The sequence below is a fragment of the Pholis gunnellus genome (assembly GCF_910591455.1).
Source record: "Pholis gunnellus genome assembly, chromosome: 20".
Classification (NCBI taxonomy): domain Eukaryota; kingdom Metazoa; phylum Chordata; class Actinopteri; order Perciformes; family Pholidae; genus Pholis; species Pholis gunnellus.
In genome coordinates, this window is record NC_136547.1 from 9,389,548 (window position 1) to 9,405,549 (window position 16,002).

Below are 16,002 nucleotides of genomic sequence, written 5' to 3' on the forward strand. Positions count from 1 at the left end.
ACGTGGCCACACAGACACATGATTGAAGGCAGGTGTGCTGTGGTTAATTAAGCTTAATGAGTGGCTGATGCCTGTTTGGTAAAAACTGAATATTTGACACTGTTAAGTAACCTGAACACCAAAGTAATTAAATGCTGTAAAATAATTCCTCACGGATGTTATGTTTCGTGAACAGCAGCGAGAAGGATATAAATTGAATCTTTAATCAATGTGCAGCAACAGGCAGTTACAGTCAGTTGATCCAACACACCTGTCTGTTAGATGAGCTCATTAGTCACTAATGATCTCAAATTACAACCAGGTGTGTCATTCAGTCTGTGAAGTAAGGTCTCCGTAGAGAAATCCTGACTGGCCACACAGCATGAAGGGAAAATAAATATATACATATTAAATATGTAGAAGTGACTATAATATAGGAAGACAAGAAGCTAAATATAGATCCCACCTTCACCCATTGTGCTAAACACTCAAAAACCTATAGTTTAGGGGAAGATGCCTTCTAATAAATGTCTTACTTCATCTTCTTACAACTAATTGCACACATGTAAATAAAATCCTTCTTTGAGGGAACAATTGTGGGTGAGTTCATAGTGAGATGGCAATAAAATGTACCGATGTTCCCTAACTGTAAGCTGGTGTATTTCTTTATTTGCTGAGGCCTATTTTCTAAAATGAAACATCTTTTTCACATTCAAGGCTTTTGAAAACTTCAGTTCCACTGACTCACTCTGGGGTCAACATGGAGGGTCAGATGCCACATTAGCGCCCCCTACAGCCTCTTTAAGGTTTACATGAGCTTTTTGCTCAAGGACACTTCGGTAGAGGGAATACACGTTGGACATACAACCTGTTATTATACCTAAAAGGCTTCAAGCAGTTAAAAGTCCTACTTATAACTGCGCTGTGAGAGATTTTCTTACTAGGCTCAGTTATAATCTAATGGAAGCGGACGTTAAAACCCATCACCGGGTCACCGCTGGCGGGCGGGTCCATCTTCAGTTAGAGTATGAAGGTGAACACCGCCCACCTCCGCGCTCAGAGGTGGAGCAAAACGAGCCCCCCTCTCGTTTGACGGCCACAGTGACGCTCAGTAACTAACCCGGAAACAGCGACCAGCAAATCGCGTTTCTTCTTCTTCTTTCAGTCCCGTACCGCTGGCTTTCTAGCGTGGTATCCAGACCTCGACTCCAGTGTTTTCTCCACGAGCATCAAGGTAAAAACAGAGGAAACATACTACAAAATACTACTTTATGTCGCATTTTGTCTGTCTTCTCAACTAACCTCCTTTGCTGCCCACCGGTTGCCATTCAGCCTGGCTTGTTTTGAGTGTTACATTAAAATTAGTTATGAATCATAAAACGTGTCCGGCGAAAATCCGACCCACGCATTGCAAAGTTACTATAAAATACAAATACAGTGGTAGAGAATTTGTGTTTAGTATTTTTAAGTTGCATCCTCGATGCTCCGTTAACTTCCCCTTTTCAGAACAGCGGTCTGAAGGTGGACGTTAGGCTGCACCGATAGCTTTTCCCTTTATTTGACCAGAGACACTGGCTGTTTACTAAGCTTTATCAGGTGTGTTTGACATCGACCACTCTGCAGAGACAGGTAATGTATTCGGGTATAAAGTAGCCTGTGGCTCAGAATAAACACCGCTCTCTTTACATGCACCATCATGCACCATTAAAGGAAATGCACACACACACTGACAGCTGGTTGGAGCTGGTTTGTCTTTAATTATTTTTATTCTGATTAATGCATGATGATGATAATAATACAAAATGTCACAGGTGTCTAAACTGTGGTCCTGGTTGTAGCAGAACCATAATGTAAAATTACTTCCTGAATTTAAACTCTTAAATTCAATAAAAGTACACAAGTACTATCAGATTATTTACTTAAGTAATGCAATATTGCTGCTTGTCTTATTTTAACAGTTTTATATACAGTTTAATATACTATTTAGTAATTAATCAGGCAGGTCATTTTTAAATCTGACGCTGCAAAATGCAAGTAAATAGATGTAGTGTCACAAAAAAGCAATATTTCCCTCTTAAATGTAGTATAAATTTGCATTAAATGGAAATATCCAAGAACTTGTTCTTAAAAATTGTACTTAGTCTGTGCTCTGGGACCTACCTAGAGTCCAATGTTAAAAAAAAGTTTTCTCTTTGCGTCAGTAGTCTGCACAAACCTACCCTAGCATGGAAGTCTTTCCGGCCAGTCTCTGCAAAGGCTGTGAAAGTGGAAGTGAAACGTCCCAGAAAGCCGGATTTGATGGTTTGTTAGGCAAGTGCAGCCCTGTTGTGGTTGTGATGCAACCACAACATTAAATTAGTCTCAAAAGTCTCACGGTCCCCGCTTGGGCTGGTTTGGAAAGAAATACATCTTTAGGATGTGTGTTGAGGGGAGAAAAGACTCCTGGTGTTTTCCTGTTAAAGGTATGCTGCACTTTTATAAGTCAGGAAACCTTGATTTGTGAAAAGCTCCGTCTGTCTTGAGGAACCCAGGAGATAACATGCCTCCAGGTTATTTGAGTTGTCCCTCTTTTGCAATATGTCCACTGCACATTTTCAAAGAGGGAAGTATCGCCTTTCTCTGTGTTCTTTAGCAGATGGACATGCATGTCTGCTCTCATAGTTTTGAGTATGTGCTCTGGAAAATACAGGTCGGACTGTGAGACGTGGTGCGACTTGTCTCGTACTCTTTCTGCAGCGGTGTGAGGAGATGGGAGGATAATGGCTGTTAGTCTACAGCTAATTCTTCCATGTTTTGAAACATGTATTTCATGGGTTCAGGCAGTAACCAGTGGGAGCTTTTTTCTCACAAACTTGTTTTGGTAGTGGAACAAGCATGGGAATATGGCTCATAAACCCCCGTCTCATTGCAGGAGGCTTGAACCTTCATGAAATTAGACATGTACTGCATCATTTGTCGTGCAAAGCAAACATTAGAAGCCCCCCGGATTAGGAGAAGATTCTTTTTTTTCATCCTTTACATGTCACTATTTAGTTATAATCTGTCTGTAATCTTGTCATAAAGCTTTTGACTCCCAGTCTTTTTCCTGCGTGAGGATGTTGTTGACATTAGATAAGGCTTTTTTTGTCAATGCTTTACACCAATGTTTGCATTATGGGTGCTTAAATAACAATCGGGGGGGGGCAGAGATGTGTTGAATCTGTTTACAGCAGTCTCTCATTGTGCGAACGTAACGAACCCTGAGGAAGCTGTACAGTAGATAAGGGTAGCATGGGCTGATAGCATGAGGGCGGAGTCACTGTAACAGTAGTTCATGTAAATAATTTAGCATTTTTCCAGGAGTCCTCCCAATGCGTGACCTTTAAGGGCAAAGCTGCTCTGTTGTTTTCATGCCACAGACTTGCAAACAAATTTAACACTCTGTCCATACATTAGAGTAAACAGGTTGGACGTTATCTCATTAAGGAATATTCTTGACTTCATTGGAATGTCACAGAGTCGCCAAGGGGTCCAGACCCCTCTGTGCGACCCCCTCCCTTGAACACACCCAGCGTGGCTGAGCTGCCGGCTTCAGGTTGGGTTACTGCAGTTATTCTCGGTATGAGGTTCACTGTCGTCTCCTGCTGACAGTCGGACTATTTATTGTACTTCCGGCAGCAAGTGGATGCACTTATGCTGAAAGGGCTCATCTAGTTGAGTCATTGTTGTAACAGGTAATGCAGCGTTGTGTGGTGTGGTGCGGCACGTCGACGATGATCGAATGAATTTATTCCTTTTTATACTATCTCCTTTTTATTATGTGCTCGTGTAGGTTGCAACACTTGTGCAATGCAGCACAGTCCACAGCAGCTTCAGGAGACGACCACAGACTTGAGCCAACACCTCTCTGACACGGGGCCCCGCCAAAAACCATGTTTTCAGATTTAGAAATCTGTCTGCGTCACATTGTTAGCGTTGTTGCGTCTCCACACTCACTGCAGGCAGCACGCTAGGTCAGGTGCTGCTGTCTGAGCTTCATGCACAACAGAGCCGTATTGATCCCTTTCTGTGGCATTCTGCTGTTTGTTCACTTATTTGGATTAACTTCCTCCAAGTGTTTTTAGCCCGGTCAGCGTTCTGCTCTTACGCCATTATCATGACTTGGAGATTTAATGGCTTAAGCATTGTTCCTTAAATGCTTAGAATTGTTGTTTTTCATACATTTTTCTTGCAAATACTTCGTTTAGTGGTGTGGAAATATTGGCAATGAATACCCGAGTCAGCGTTTTCATGTACTTGTCTGTGCTATAGGAGTAATCTCATTTGCCTCTTGACTGCGCGCACACACACTCCCTCTTCCATTGCTACTGCATGTCTGCTCTTGTTCATAAAGCAAATCATAGTTGAGATGATGACATGACGTGCGTCACTCGCTGGGAAAGGCTGACTGTGCCCCCCCCCCCCCCCCCAAGTAGGCCGGCCCGCTCCTTCACACGGCTGAATTATTAGAGAGCAGATATCACAAACGACGTCTTGATTTAAAGTTGCAAGTCACCGTGTACCCTAAAAGTTGTCCCTGGTGTTAATGACTGCATCAGCGTTTATGGACCTGATGAAGTGTCCCTGCGGTTGAGTCCACTAACAGATTTTGTTGGTTAACACACACGCTGACTGCCTTGCTGTTAAGCAGAGAAAGATGGTGTGGCAGTGGAGGTCCTAGCTGTGGTGGTTTGTGTTTGCAGCCTTTGGCGATGGCGAGTCATATACTTTTGGTGTGTGTGTGTGTGTGTGTGTGTGTGTGTGTGTGTGTGTGTGTGTGTGTGTGTGTGTGTGTGTGTGTGTGTGTGTGTGTGTGTGTGTGTGTGTGTGTGTGTGTGTGTGTGTGTGTGTGTGTGTGTGTGTGTGTGTGTGTGTGTGTGCGCGTGTGCGCGCCAGTTTCTGATCCGCAGCGCTGGCTGTGCTGGTAGACTCGAGCATTCCTCTCAACGAATCTCACTTCGGTCCTGTGATGTTGGCTTAACTGAAGCCCTAAGCGTGCACATAAGAAGAAGAGAGAGGGAGAGTCTCTTTTTATTTTTTTCCTCCAACAGGATGCTTTCATTTGTTGCCTCCCATATGCAGCAGCAGCAGCATCGTCAGAGTAAATGTGGTACAAAAGCAAAGTGGACTTTGCATAGAAATTCTCAACATGATGCTATGAATAACCCACTCAAAAGGAAAACAAGCTGTCACTTTGTGTGCCCCCCCACCCCCACACCTTTCACACACACACACACACACACACACACACACACACACACACACACACACACACACACACACACACACACACACACACACACACACACACACAGAAACCACCTCCAGGCTCAAATCAGAGAGAATATACAGTACAGATCAGGAGGTTTTTCTCCTTTGACAGCAGTTAAGCAATTATTTGGTTGTTCTCACATCAAATCACGGTGGCATGTTTTATTATAGTGTGTTAACCCAGGCAGGCATGAGATGCTCATGTCAGTGGACACACAGAGCAGGGTGTTACCACAGATGGCAGATCAGCATGCGAGAAATTCAGCTTTTGCATGAAACTGTTGCTGCGCTGCCCCCGCACCAAACCGCCGTCTTCACGTGGTGTTATAACTGTAAAAAAAACCAACATGTCCTACTTTCTTTTTTTTTTTACCCACCTGCCTGTGCATTCATTAAATCATGTCTAAATTGAGGAACGGATGTATGAAAGTATGTAGTTACATGTATTATGATATTTATCATAGTCAAAGCTGTAGAAACCTGGACCAAAGGAGAAGAACGTACTCACAAACACTCACTATTTTTTATTTAACATGTTATAACATCCCTGCTCCGTGGTTGCCCGGCATGGTGTGAACCGTTTGTGAACCCAGCTGAGAGTCATGAGCCCTCAACAAGTCATCTGTTGTGACATTTCAGTTGGAGGATCTCCGTGTAACTGATCTGAATGATGAGGCTCCGTGGGCTTCAGTAACCCAGTCGATGGAGATCCATCCTCGTCTCTCAGCTCACCAGTCGAGACCGGGGGGGGGGGGGGGGAGAGATACAAGTTGTCATGGTAACTTGAGTTCCAATGGAAGTTTCATTCGGTGGTGTTGAAACACAGCGAGCACTGATTTCTATCCCAGTGTCACTTGCTTCAGTCCCCCCCCCCCCCCCCCCCCCGTTTACACCACTGAGGTTAGCCTAAATAAACCGGCGTGTGTGTGTGTGTGTGTGTGTGTGTGTGTGTGTGTGTGTGTGTGTGTGTGTGTGTGTGTGTGTGTGTGTGTGTGTGTGTGTGTGTGTGTGTGTGTGTGTGTGTGTGTGTGTGTGTGTGTGTGTGTGTGTGTGTGTGTGTGACACACACAGGCACCGCATACAGTATGGATCCTATTGATTCCACGGTGGCCTGCTTTAAAGTCAGCACTCATCTGCAGCACACCCACCACAGTGTACAGCAGGCCCACACATGTTGGCCCACAGTTATTGACCCCTTCATGTGGCGGACTTAATTAAAACCAAACAGATGTACTCTGTATGTTGACGTATTGCTGCGACATACTGAAGATGTGAGAGCACAAGATTTCAACTTGTCTTTGCTCCTTTTTAACAGCAGCGGCGTGGAGACGTTGCAGCCTCGTAAATTACTTCTTGTACACAAAAACATTCAAGTCCAGTTCTGGTGTGTAGCTACCGAAATGACAAATATAAAACGGAGAAATGTGCCCTTTGAAGCAGCAGGAAGCGAGCGTTCGGTTCAGAGAGAGCTGCACTGAGCAGTGTTTGTTTCATCGCCTCTGATCATGTGGGAATAAAGCAATATCCCACCAGTTGTGTTGGTAAACAAGAGCTTGCTGTGAGGACTTTACTGAAGTTTTGTCGTGTGATTTTAAGGTTATTGAAATTCAGCTCCACTGCCGTGCCTCCTCTCCTCCCATGACATGGTGCTTTTTATTTCAATGACTAGTTTAAAGTCTTTGCTGAAGACAAAGAACTCATCATGTGACTGAGTGGATGCCTCGTTGCATGCAGTGCCACTTCACTGTGATCTCATCGTGTGGGTCTTTTCCCCACAGCGGCACTGAGGTGGATGACGGTGTTCCTATAAACGGAGAAGCCACAAACCTGATGTTTGCCACAGCCGTGTTCATAATTAAATAAAACATTTGATTTAAGTTCCTGGAAAGGAATTACTCAGCGTTTTTCCTCACTTTTTGCAGCGACGGAGAGATAAAATAATCAGCATGTTGGCGTCAGCGTTGAGCTCAAAGTGCAGCTCACAGAGCCGCTAATATGGCTGTAAAGTCTCGTTTGAATAAGCAAAAGCACCTCGTTAGGTATTCTTATTTTCTCTTCCTCAAATTGTGAATGATGTTTCTTTTCTTTGACAGATAAAGTAAATAAAATCCATGAACCCTTTTCCACTACGGGAACAATCCGCGTGTTATTTTTAATGCTCGTGACTCCATCATTCTGATAATCCGGCCCGTGTTTGTCGAGTTAATTTCCTGGAGAAACACACCGCGTCCTTTAGTTCCCCTCTTGAAGTGCTAATGCAGCGTAACCCCTGTAACCTCATATGCTTATTCAAGGGAGGATTTGGCCTTATGTTGTGGCCCCCAGCTGTAGGCGTGATGCACAGCAGACTCCCATGATGCCCGGCTGCCACAGATGTCACCCAGAATGTCCCCTGTGACATGTCAGCTGTAATGGATTAGGAGCACGTCGTGGTCAGTTTGCATGAAGGAAACGCTCCGTCAGAACGAGTTATAAGAAGACTATTTTATTGGCTCTTGTTATTCTTAGAATATAGTCTACTTCTCGCTTTTTCCTCTTGAGTTTGCCCTTTTTCACGGTGTCTTGTTTGCGTCCCCTATCGCTTCTTCCTCAGCTCTCGCTGCTCTGGTGGGTTTAAAGTTTCAGGCTTTGAAGTCAGATCACAATCGTGCGTGACCAAACACCACTACTATGGCCGTGCATTTGTATGCAGCCCGGTGAAGAGAGCAGAGCCTTTGGTCCTAACGGTCTCACACTCTACTGAGCTTGTTCTCTCAATCAGGGCATGTGAGCGACTTGTAACAACGAGCTTGTGGCTCACAGAGACTGTGTCGAACTGAGCTAGAAGCTAGATGTGTTTTTAGAGAATAATGTTTCTTCTAACGTCTCAAAGTCTTAAGCTTTCCTTGGATTAAAGGACATAAACGTGAGCTGGATTTGAGTCATTGTGCTGTAGAGCTCTTACAGGAAGAAAAACCTGAAATGAATCAGAGGAAGTGTTACACAATAGGATGTGGTGTGTTTTTTTTATGTGCACCTATTTGTTCCATGTTTTATAAAAACACTGCAATCAGCCCATGTTTCACAAGGAAGGTATAGACTCAAGAACAGCCCTGAAGTATGCAACACATACTTCACATGATACCTGCAGTTCCCCTTTTTGTGTGATTTTACTGTCTTACCCCCGAGTTTAAAAGAAGTTTATGAATGTTATCGCATGCATTTGTTCGAGGTGAAGAGAGCACCGGTTGTGTTCAAGTGTCATTAGTTCCACTGATGATGCTCAAAAGGAAGCAGTCCGTCAGGTACTTTAGACAAACGAGAGGAAACCTTTTCAGTGGATTTGTGTGTTTTTTTTTTTTTCTTCTCGTAATGATGCCACAGTTTGACTTTAACGGTTGCAAAAGACCCTGAAATGTGCTTTTTTTCCCCCTCTGGTCTGAGATTGTCATCCGTGTTTTGTTCCTGTTGACTCTTGTTTCAGAGGCTGACCTCTGGTGGAGGACTGTGACCCGGGGCCACCTGCCAGGCTGGGCTTCCCTGCTCCTGACCGACCGTCTCACAGCTCCACTGCTGGTAAGACCTTCGGTGTATTGAATGTCATTAAATGGTGAAGAATCGGAAGATATCTGATTTACAAAAAGCTATCCTAATTTGAATCAACGTTTGAGAGGTTGTTGAGAATAACAAGGCTAAATACTGTGTGTTACGTCTGCATTTCTCCCATTGTTTCACACTAATTTGGGTCATAGTGCGCACTGAAGGACTTTGACTCAACTGCCATTTAGAGAAATGCCTCTATTCATTCAGTAACCTTGCTTTCTTTCCACTGGTGGTGTTTTCCATGCAAGTGTGGGCTCAGCATAGCTAGGACCAGTTTATGGAAATATCTAAATACAGTTTGCATGAATTGCACTCTAATTTTGCCCCTGTACGTTATGCACACAGCTCCTTCTGTGTATTCAGATTGACTAGAGAAATAGATACAGGTCACATTTTTAACTAGGACACTGTCGGCTTTAGTCTGAATGCAACACTGCATTGCTCTCTATGGACATTGTGCCCCAGCTGGCGTAGAGTCAAACCTCGGCAGAACTGCCGTCTCTTAAACTCCTTCAGTCTGAAGGGAAACGACGAAAAAACCCATCTTAAAACCTGTAAAAATCCCTTCAAGACGGTTTCTCTTCAGGTTGTTGTGTTGAGGAAAAAGACTCGCACGCCATGTTAATAAAATCAAGACTTTATTGTCAGTCATCACCTAATCTGATGTTTTAAACGCGATCAAGAGAACCGTAGGAGTAGCTTTGGTGCACCGATACAAAGTAGACGTGTCATTATGTAAGAACGCCCGTGGTATACCTATTATAGTCTTAATGTAGCCCGCTGTGGGTGGATGTGTAATGCTTGCTCAGGAAATGAATTGCATTGTGGGCCATAGAAAGGAGTTGAGTAATGTAGGTGCTCCCAGCTTCCTGTGTTTGTGTAACTACAGGGTCACGGCTCAGCTCTGACACGAGACCACGCTCGAGCACATTTGACTTGTTTTCATTTAATAGTCGGTTACATTGTGGCGTTTGACGTTTAGTGGTTTCACTCTCATTATAGACCAGTATATTTCAGCAATGTGTAGTTTTTCTGCACATTTTTATTTGATGTTTCACATTAAAAGGATTTTTGTTGTTGTTTTCACCCCCCCCGCTTGCATGTCTAGCCATCCCTGTTGTATTTTCCTCCGCGTCTCCTTGGAGATTGTTACCATGACACAGGCGGCTATCATTCGAGTGGCTGGGCTCTGGTGCTGGAATGTTGTGCCGTTTTGACAGCTAAGCCTCAGGTGGTTTCATATATAGGATCACTAAGTCAGTGAGGTGTGTGTGTGTGTGTGTGTGTGTGTGTGTGTGTGTGTGTGTGTGTGTGTGTGTGTGTGTGTGTGTGTGTGTGTGTGTGTGTGTGTGTGTGTGTGTGTGTGTGTGTGTGTGTGTGTGTGTGTGTGTGTGTGTGTGTGTGTGTGTGTGTGTGTGTAGGCTAATGCCAAGCTGCCGTGCTGCTAGTAAGATGCAAATCTTTTCACAAATATAGCCTGGATGGCTATTTCAGTGAGCACGCAGTCCACAACCCCGTGGCAGTAGATGTGCTGCATTACAAATGGAGAATGGAGCCGAGTTAATGCAGCGGGCCGGGTTTTGTGTGTATGTGTATATATACATACATACACAGGATGGATTAGGCATGCTAAGCCAGGGGGAGGTGTGGTACAGTAGCCTGAGGTGAAGCTTTTCTTGTCTCTCTCTTTGCTGTGATCATAACCGGGTCAATACTGCCCCCCGCTGGTGAAGCCTAGTACTGTTATATACCTGTGCAGATGGCGGCTTGTGAACAGAAAATATTAGGTTTTATTTTTATTTAAAGCTCTAGAATTAAGGATTTCCCCAACTCTCTCTCCCTTGTCTGTTATTTTCTGTTACCATATCTGCCACTAAATACACCACAAGAAGCAGTTTTTGTTTTCGGGCCTATTCACTCAATTTACCTATTTAGAAGGCCTGATGAGATGGTGTGGAAATATCAGTAGCTCCACTCATGACTCAGCATGTGGAAGATGATCCGGCCCCTCTCGACCTCACCCGCTGAGCAGGTAATTTGAGATGATGTGTCTTGAGTGGGTGTAATATGTAGAGTGGCTTGTTATATCAGCTAAAAGCTCCCGGCTTCTCCTCGACCATCTATTATTTACGCCCCTGGAGGGCTGACACTGTATTACTTCCTGCCCGAGTTTTCCCTTTAAGGAGCCCATCAGGCGGCTGTCATTCCTCTGCAGCGTTACAAAGCCTTAATGTCGGGCAGATTAGTATGAAACATGGCAATAACATTTAGTCTGCAGAAATGTCATGTTCGTTTTAATGTGTTTTACTCTGAAATGGCTGCATGTGAACACTGGATGGTGCTCTTGCGTCACGCAGAAACTTGACATGTGGCCTCGAGTAAGAAATACATTTTCTTTGCTGCTATTTTCTGCCAAATTCTGCAGCAAGTGATTGTTCTCCAGACAAGACGTTTCACTGTAACCGCTGCCACTTGTCATTAGCATTTCTACCTTTTCAGCTGAAGCGTTCCTGAAGCCGGTATGTTGATGATAAAAAAACGGTTTTGGGAGTGGTCTTCCCCCTCCGCTCACTCAGTGTGTGTGTGTGTGCGTAACTGTTTTCATCCTCCAGATGGCACTGCTCTCTTTGTGAATGAAGATTCTGGTACTCTTCACTGTGACACTCATCACCCATCCACAACCCTCCACTGGGCCCCACCCAAAATCCTGTTAGGGTAATACAGAGCAGGACAAAAACAACATATTTTAAGGTGAAGCTTATCTGTGTTTCTTCAATTTTAAATCAGGCTTTAATTTGCCTACTTGCGTGAGGCATTGTGCCCCCTGAATGCTCATCCCTAAATACTTCGATAGATTTGGAGGGATGCAGTGGCGTCGGTGAGTCAGTCAGAAGGTCAGTCGTGTAATGATGGTTTCGGGGCTGTTTTAGCAGAAGAATGGGAGATCTTTGTTTGAATGGGTTTAGGAGGCGGCTGCCCTGAGGGAGGTGCGTCAATACTGCCCCCCCCCTCTTAATGATTCCCTAACACATCGTAGGAAGGAGTCAGAGGACTCTCAAGGGCAGGGTGGGGAGCCTTCTGAGCCAGATGTTCAGAGAATAAAAGTGGTAGATTTGGAGTTCCTAAAAACACCATGGACTGCTTTTTACAGCTCTTTTATGTATGTATGTATGTATGTATCAGTCACAAGAGATCTCAGGCTTTTACTAGAGCAGCATCTTCACTCGAGATGATCGTATAAAGGCCCCTGTGGTGTCGGAGGAAAAGTCTCCTCGCTGTCTCTTTTTATTTCCCACATTTCGAATCCATTGATCTGAAATTAACATCAGTCCCGGGCTGTCAGCATTCGATGGTATAAACTGTCGTATTGCTGTGACTGAAGAGTGGCGCTAAGAGCCTCTTCACGGAGCTCCATCTCAATGGAGCCGGCGTTTTTTTTTTTAGCTGACTCTTTGTGTATGTGCCTGTTGCCATGGTTTCCCACTTTTTCCCATCAGGTGCCAGTCCAAAGCGAAGGGGCTAAGCTCGAGGATGAGGCGCTCCCGCTTTCATCCTCCTCCTCCCGGACAAACTACCGGTTTCATGCGTGTTCGTTTGTGCCGATTGGGTTCGTCGAGGAGGGAAAATGTTTCTGGCTGCGGGAGTGAAGATGAGACGGCTGATACAGGATGTCACCTCATGCATCGCTGTCAGTTGTAATGATTAAATCGTGCTGTAGAGGTTTGTTTTGCTAGAATCTGGGTGAAGGGGGGGGGGGGGCATTAGTTTGATGTTTGCAACAATACGGAGGCGTGGCGACGAGGTAATCGAGTTCACCCCCGTAAACAAACAAATGGCAGACGCCCCCTTCTTTCCTCATCATGTGCCCCTTAAGCCATTTTTAGTCAGCTGGGATCGGATTGGCAGGAGATGGTCTGGGGGGGGGGGGGAGAAGTCGAGTTCTGGGGGGAGGAAGAGGATCAGGGGAACGCATGCCAGCCCCATTTGGGAAGTGCTCCCCCATTTTCTGCCTGTCGAATCGGGCCAGTGTCAGCGAGCTCCGGCGGGTCCAGGTCTGGCCGAGTGGGCTAATGCGATGTGGCGTGTCACCCGGGGAATGTAGGTCAAGTTTAAAGCTCTGCTGCAGTGTGACGCCTCTCAATCCCTCCCCTTCACACACACACACACACACACACACACACACACACACACACACACACACACACACACACACACACACACACACACACACACACACACACACACACACACACACGCTCGCAATAACATTCAGCACACGTCCTCACCTACATCACTATTTTCATTGAGACAAAATGAGATATGCATTTTCCTCTCTAGACCCACATAGTCTCAGACATAAACACACATACACCCTGCTGACTCTCCCCCATCCCCCCAACCGTCTCCACACCCCAGGCAAGCTCCGTCTCAGCCTCTCCACGGCGGAGACCACGTGACGCTCCGGTGTCTGCGCCCGGTTGGGGAGGGGAGGGGAGGGCGTTGTTTTTCCTTCCATAGTAAAGCAGCAGGGCACGTGGATCCTCATGCTGCAGCCGTGTAGTGGAATGTCAGCACTATCCCACTCTTACATTAGTAAGCCATCAGCCCCCGAGCTGTTTTTTTTTTTTTGCAGGACGTTGCCGCAGTGCTGGGTTTCAGCTGTGCCCTGCTTCTATGTGTGCTTAATAAAGGGCAGGCCCAGAGCTGGGAGACGTAAAAGGCAGTGCCATCCAGAGGTCAGGCTGCTGCATGGGCGTGGCATTGTTTTGGTGTCTTCACCAAAACAGGCTTCAGCCTCTTTGCATCATCTGCAATCTGCAAATATTTGGGATGTTGATTTTAACGATAAATCCAACATTTTGTTATTTTGTTTATTTTTTTATTCATAGCAAATCATCATATTCAGCTGCAATTAAAATGTAATATTTTGTTCATTATTATAGGGTTGTGATATTTCTTTTTCAGACATTTTTTGATATTTAAAAAATAATGATATTAATGTGAATTTGCTGAGCTGCAGAAAACGCAATCAAATCACATTAAATCACTGAGTGCTCAGTAGTGGAATTTAATATTTCTCCATCGTCTCCAGTCGACTTCACCCCCCCCCCCCCCCCCCCCCCCGACTAATCCGCTGTTTTTGGCGCATTACCTCATCTGTATTAATATATGCATGTACTTCCATGCCTACTACTACTGTACTCGCCCCTCACCCGGAGCTCGCCTCTCATTGGCTGCTGCAATGTTTTCAATGGCTCCAAATTTTTTTTGGGACTCCATGGTTACAGTGAGCTGTTGGGTAGATCGGCTCAGCCAATACGAGAGCTGCGCGGGCTCCTGCTTGTCAGATTCTGCCGCTGGCCTTAGAAGCAGCCCTCCCACCCTCGCAGCGAGCACGCGATGGCTCAGTGGGGGGGTTCAAAACAACAACAAGGCTGTCGTCTGGCTCTCTGTGGTGCCCCGGACATGCCAGCGCTACTTGGTAGTACTACAGCCACGAGGGAGGGGAGGGCTTCGATTCCTCAATCTCTCTCTGATGCAAGTATCTGTGTACTATCAGCCAGCACCTCATCCTTTCACTTACTACGCTAAGCAGCCAGTTACTCAGTCACCAACACAAATTGTCATCTTTTAAAGGGAGGTTCTCAGGGTGACATTTGACTGGAAGAGTTGGGTATAAAAAGCTGTAAAATGTACAAGTTTAATCCGCTCTTTTCTCTGGTGCACTTGAAGATTCTGTGATGGATTTTGAAATGCAGCCACGCAAATCCCCCGTCCTTAAAATGACCTCATTATAAGCAGCACAGGGGAGCAGCGCTGGGCCTGCGAGGCTGCCAGTGTCCGTGTTGAAGCGCCGCCCGGCCCGGCCGGCCTCGGTCTGTGAGCGGCACAAAGGTGGCGGTAGAGGACCAGAGGAGGCCTGGCGATGGTGGGCAGTGCCCACATCATCCGGCAGGGTGGGGTCAGTGACAGCTCTCATCCCTTCTGAGGTCGGATCAGGTGCTGCTTTCAGACAGATAGTGAGGCCACAGCGCTGGCACAGTCAGACATTCAGGTCACATTAGTGGAGGGAAAGAAGACGAGGCTGGACAAGGCAGGTGGGTCTTTGCAGGTGGTCACTGGGTCGAGTGACTAACGGGAGTTACGGTGGCTTTCGAAGTAAATAAACGTAAACATTTTTTAGAGATGGACCACATAAAGACAAAAATAGAGCTGCATTTAACAGTTATTTTTTATTATTTATTCACCTGCTGATTTGCTTTTCAATTCATTCATTAGTCTCTTGGTTTATAAAATGCCCTTCACAATTTCAGTCCAAGGTGGCATCTTTAAACGTCTTGTTTTGTCTGAACAACAGTCTCATGATGTCCACTTTATTGTCATATAAGACAAAGAAAAGCAGCAAAAAGTGGCTGAACAATAAGAATTCGGGGCCTTTTTGCTTAGAAAATACTTAATGATTAATCAAACCTTTTAAAATAGGTCTTATTTGAATTCATTGTTTCAGCTCTAGTCACAAGTGTGTCTTAGTTTCTTCAGTGTGTTGTGAACCAGAGGAAGCATTAACATGTTAAAGGAGCTGCTCGCCTCTCTAACATCTATTAATAGACGCGTCGACCGAGTACCTGGTTACATGAAAGGTAGTTTTATAAATTCTTTGTGTACTCTGTCCATGCTTCACTAATAGAGTCAGGACATGACCCACTGTTTAAGATGCAAGACATGTCACCCCCCCCACCCCCCGCTGATGGTGCATCTCATGCATTTTAAAACCACTCCGTCCAACCCTCTGCTCGTGACTGCTGAGTGTGTACTTTGCTCTGTCCCAGCACCTCCCTGTCTCCCAGTATTACCTGTGCACACATGATTTACCCTGTCACCGCTCGACCCTCACGCAGTCACTTTGGCTCTTCACCCGTCACTCATCTCAGATGACATCCGCCTGCCGAAGTTTAACCTCGGTGTTCATCCGCGTCGGCCCTCCTTCCGCCCCTCTTGGAGGACATCCTGTCCGTCTCTCCGCTCCGTCTCCGAGGGTTAAATTCGGTCTCCGTTGACGGAGCCTGCCGCTGTTTTCTCTGCAAACCATCACAGATCTCTCACTCTGTCATACGTCTGTTGATCGGCACTCTGCTCTCTAGGAAGTGAGAG

The 16,002-nt window shown here is 45.6% G+C and overlaps 1 protein-coding gene across 1 annotated transcript in view; it reads left to right on the plus strand.

The window, feature by feature from the left end:
• The first annotated feature begins 1,105 nt into the window (after positions 1 to 1,105).
• fam49bb (family with sequence similarity 49 member Bb) overlaps positions 1,106 to 16,002 on the plus strand; it is a 29,363-nt gene continuing 14,466 nt past the window's right edge. The window contains exons 1-2 of the mRNA XM_079181836.1: positions 1,106 to 1,213; positions 8,732 to 8,823. The gene's annotated coding sequence lies outside the window, so the exon portion shown is untranslated. The remainder of the gene's footprint in view (positions 1,214 to 8,731; positions 8,824 to 16,002) is intronic.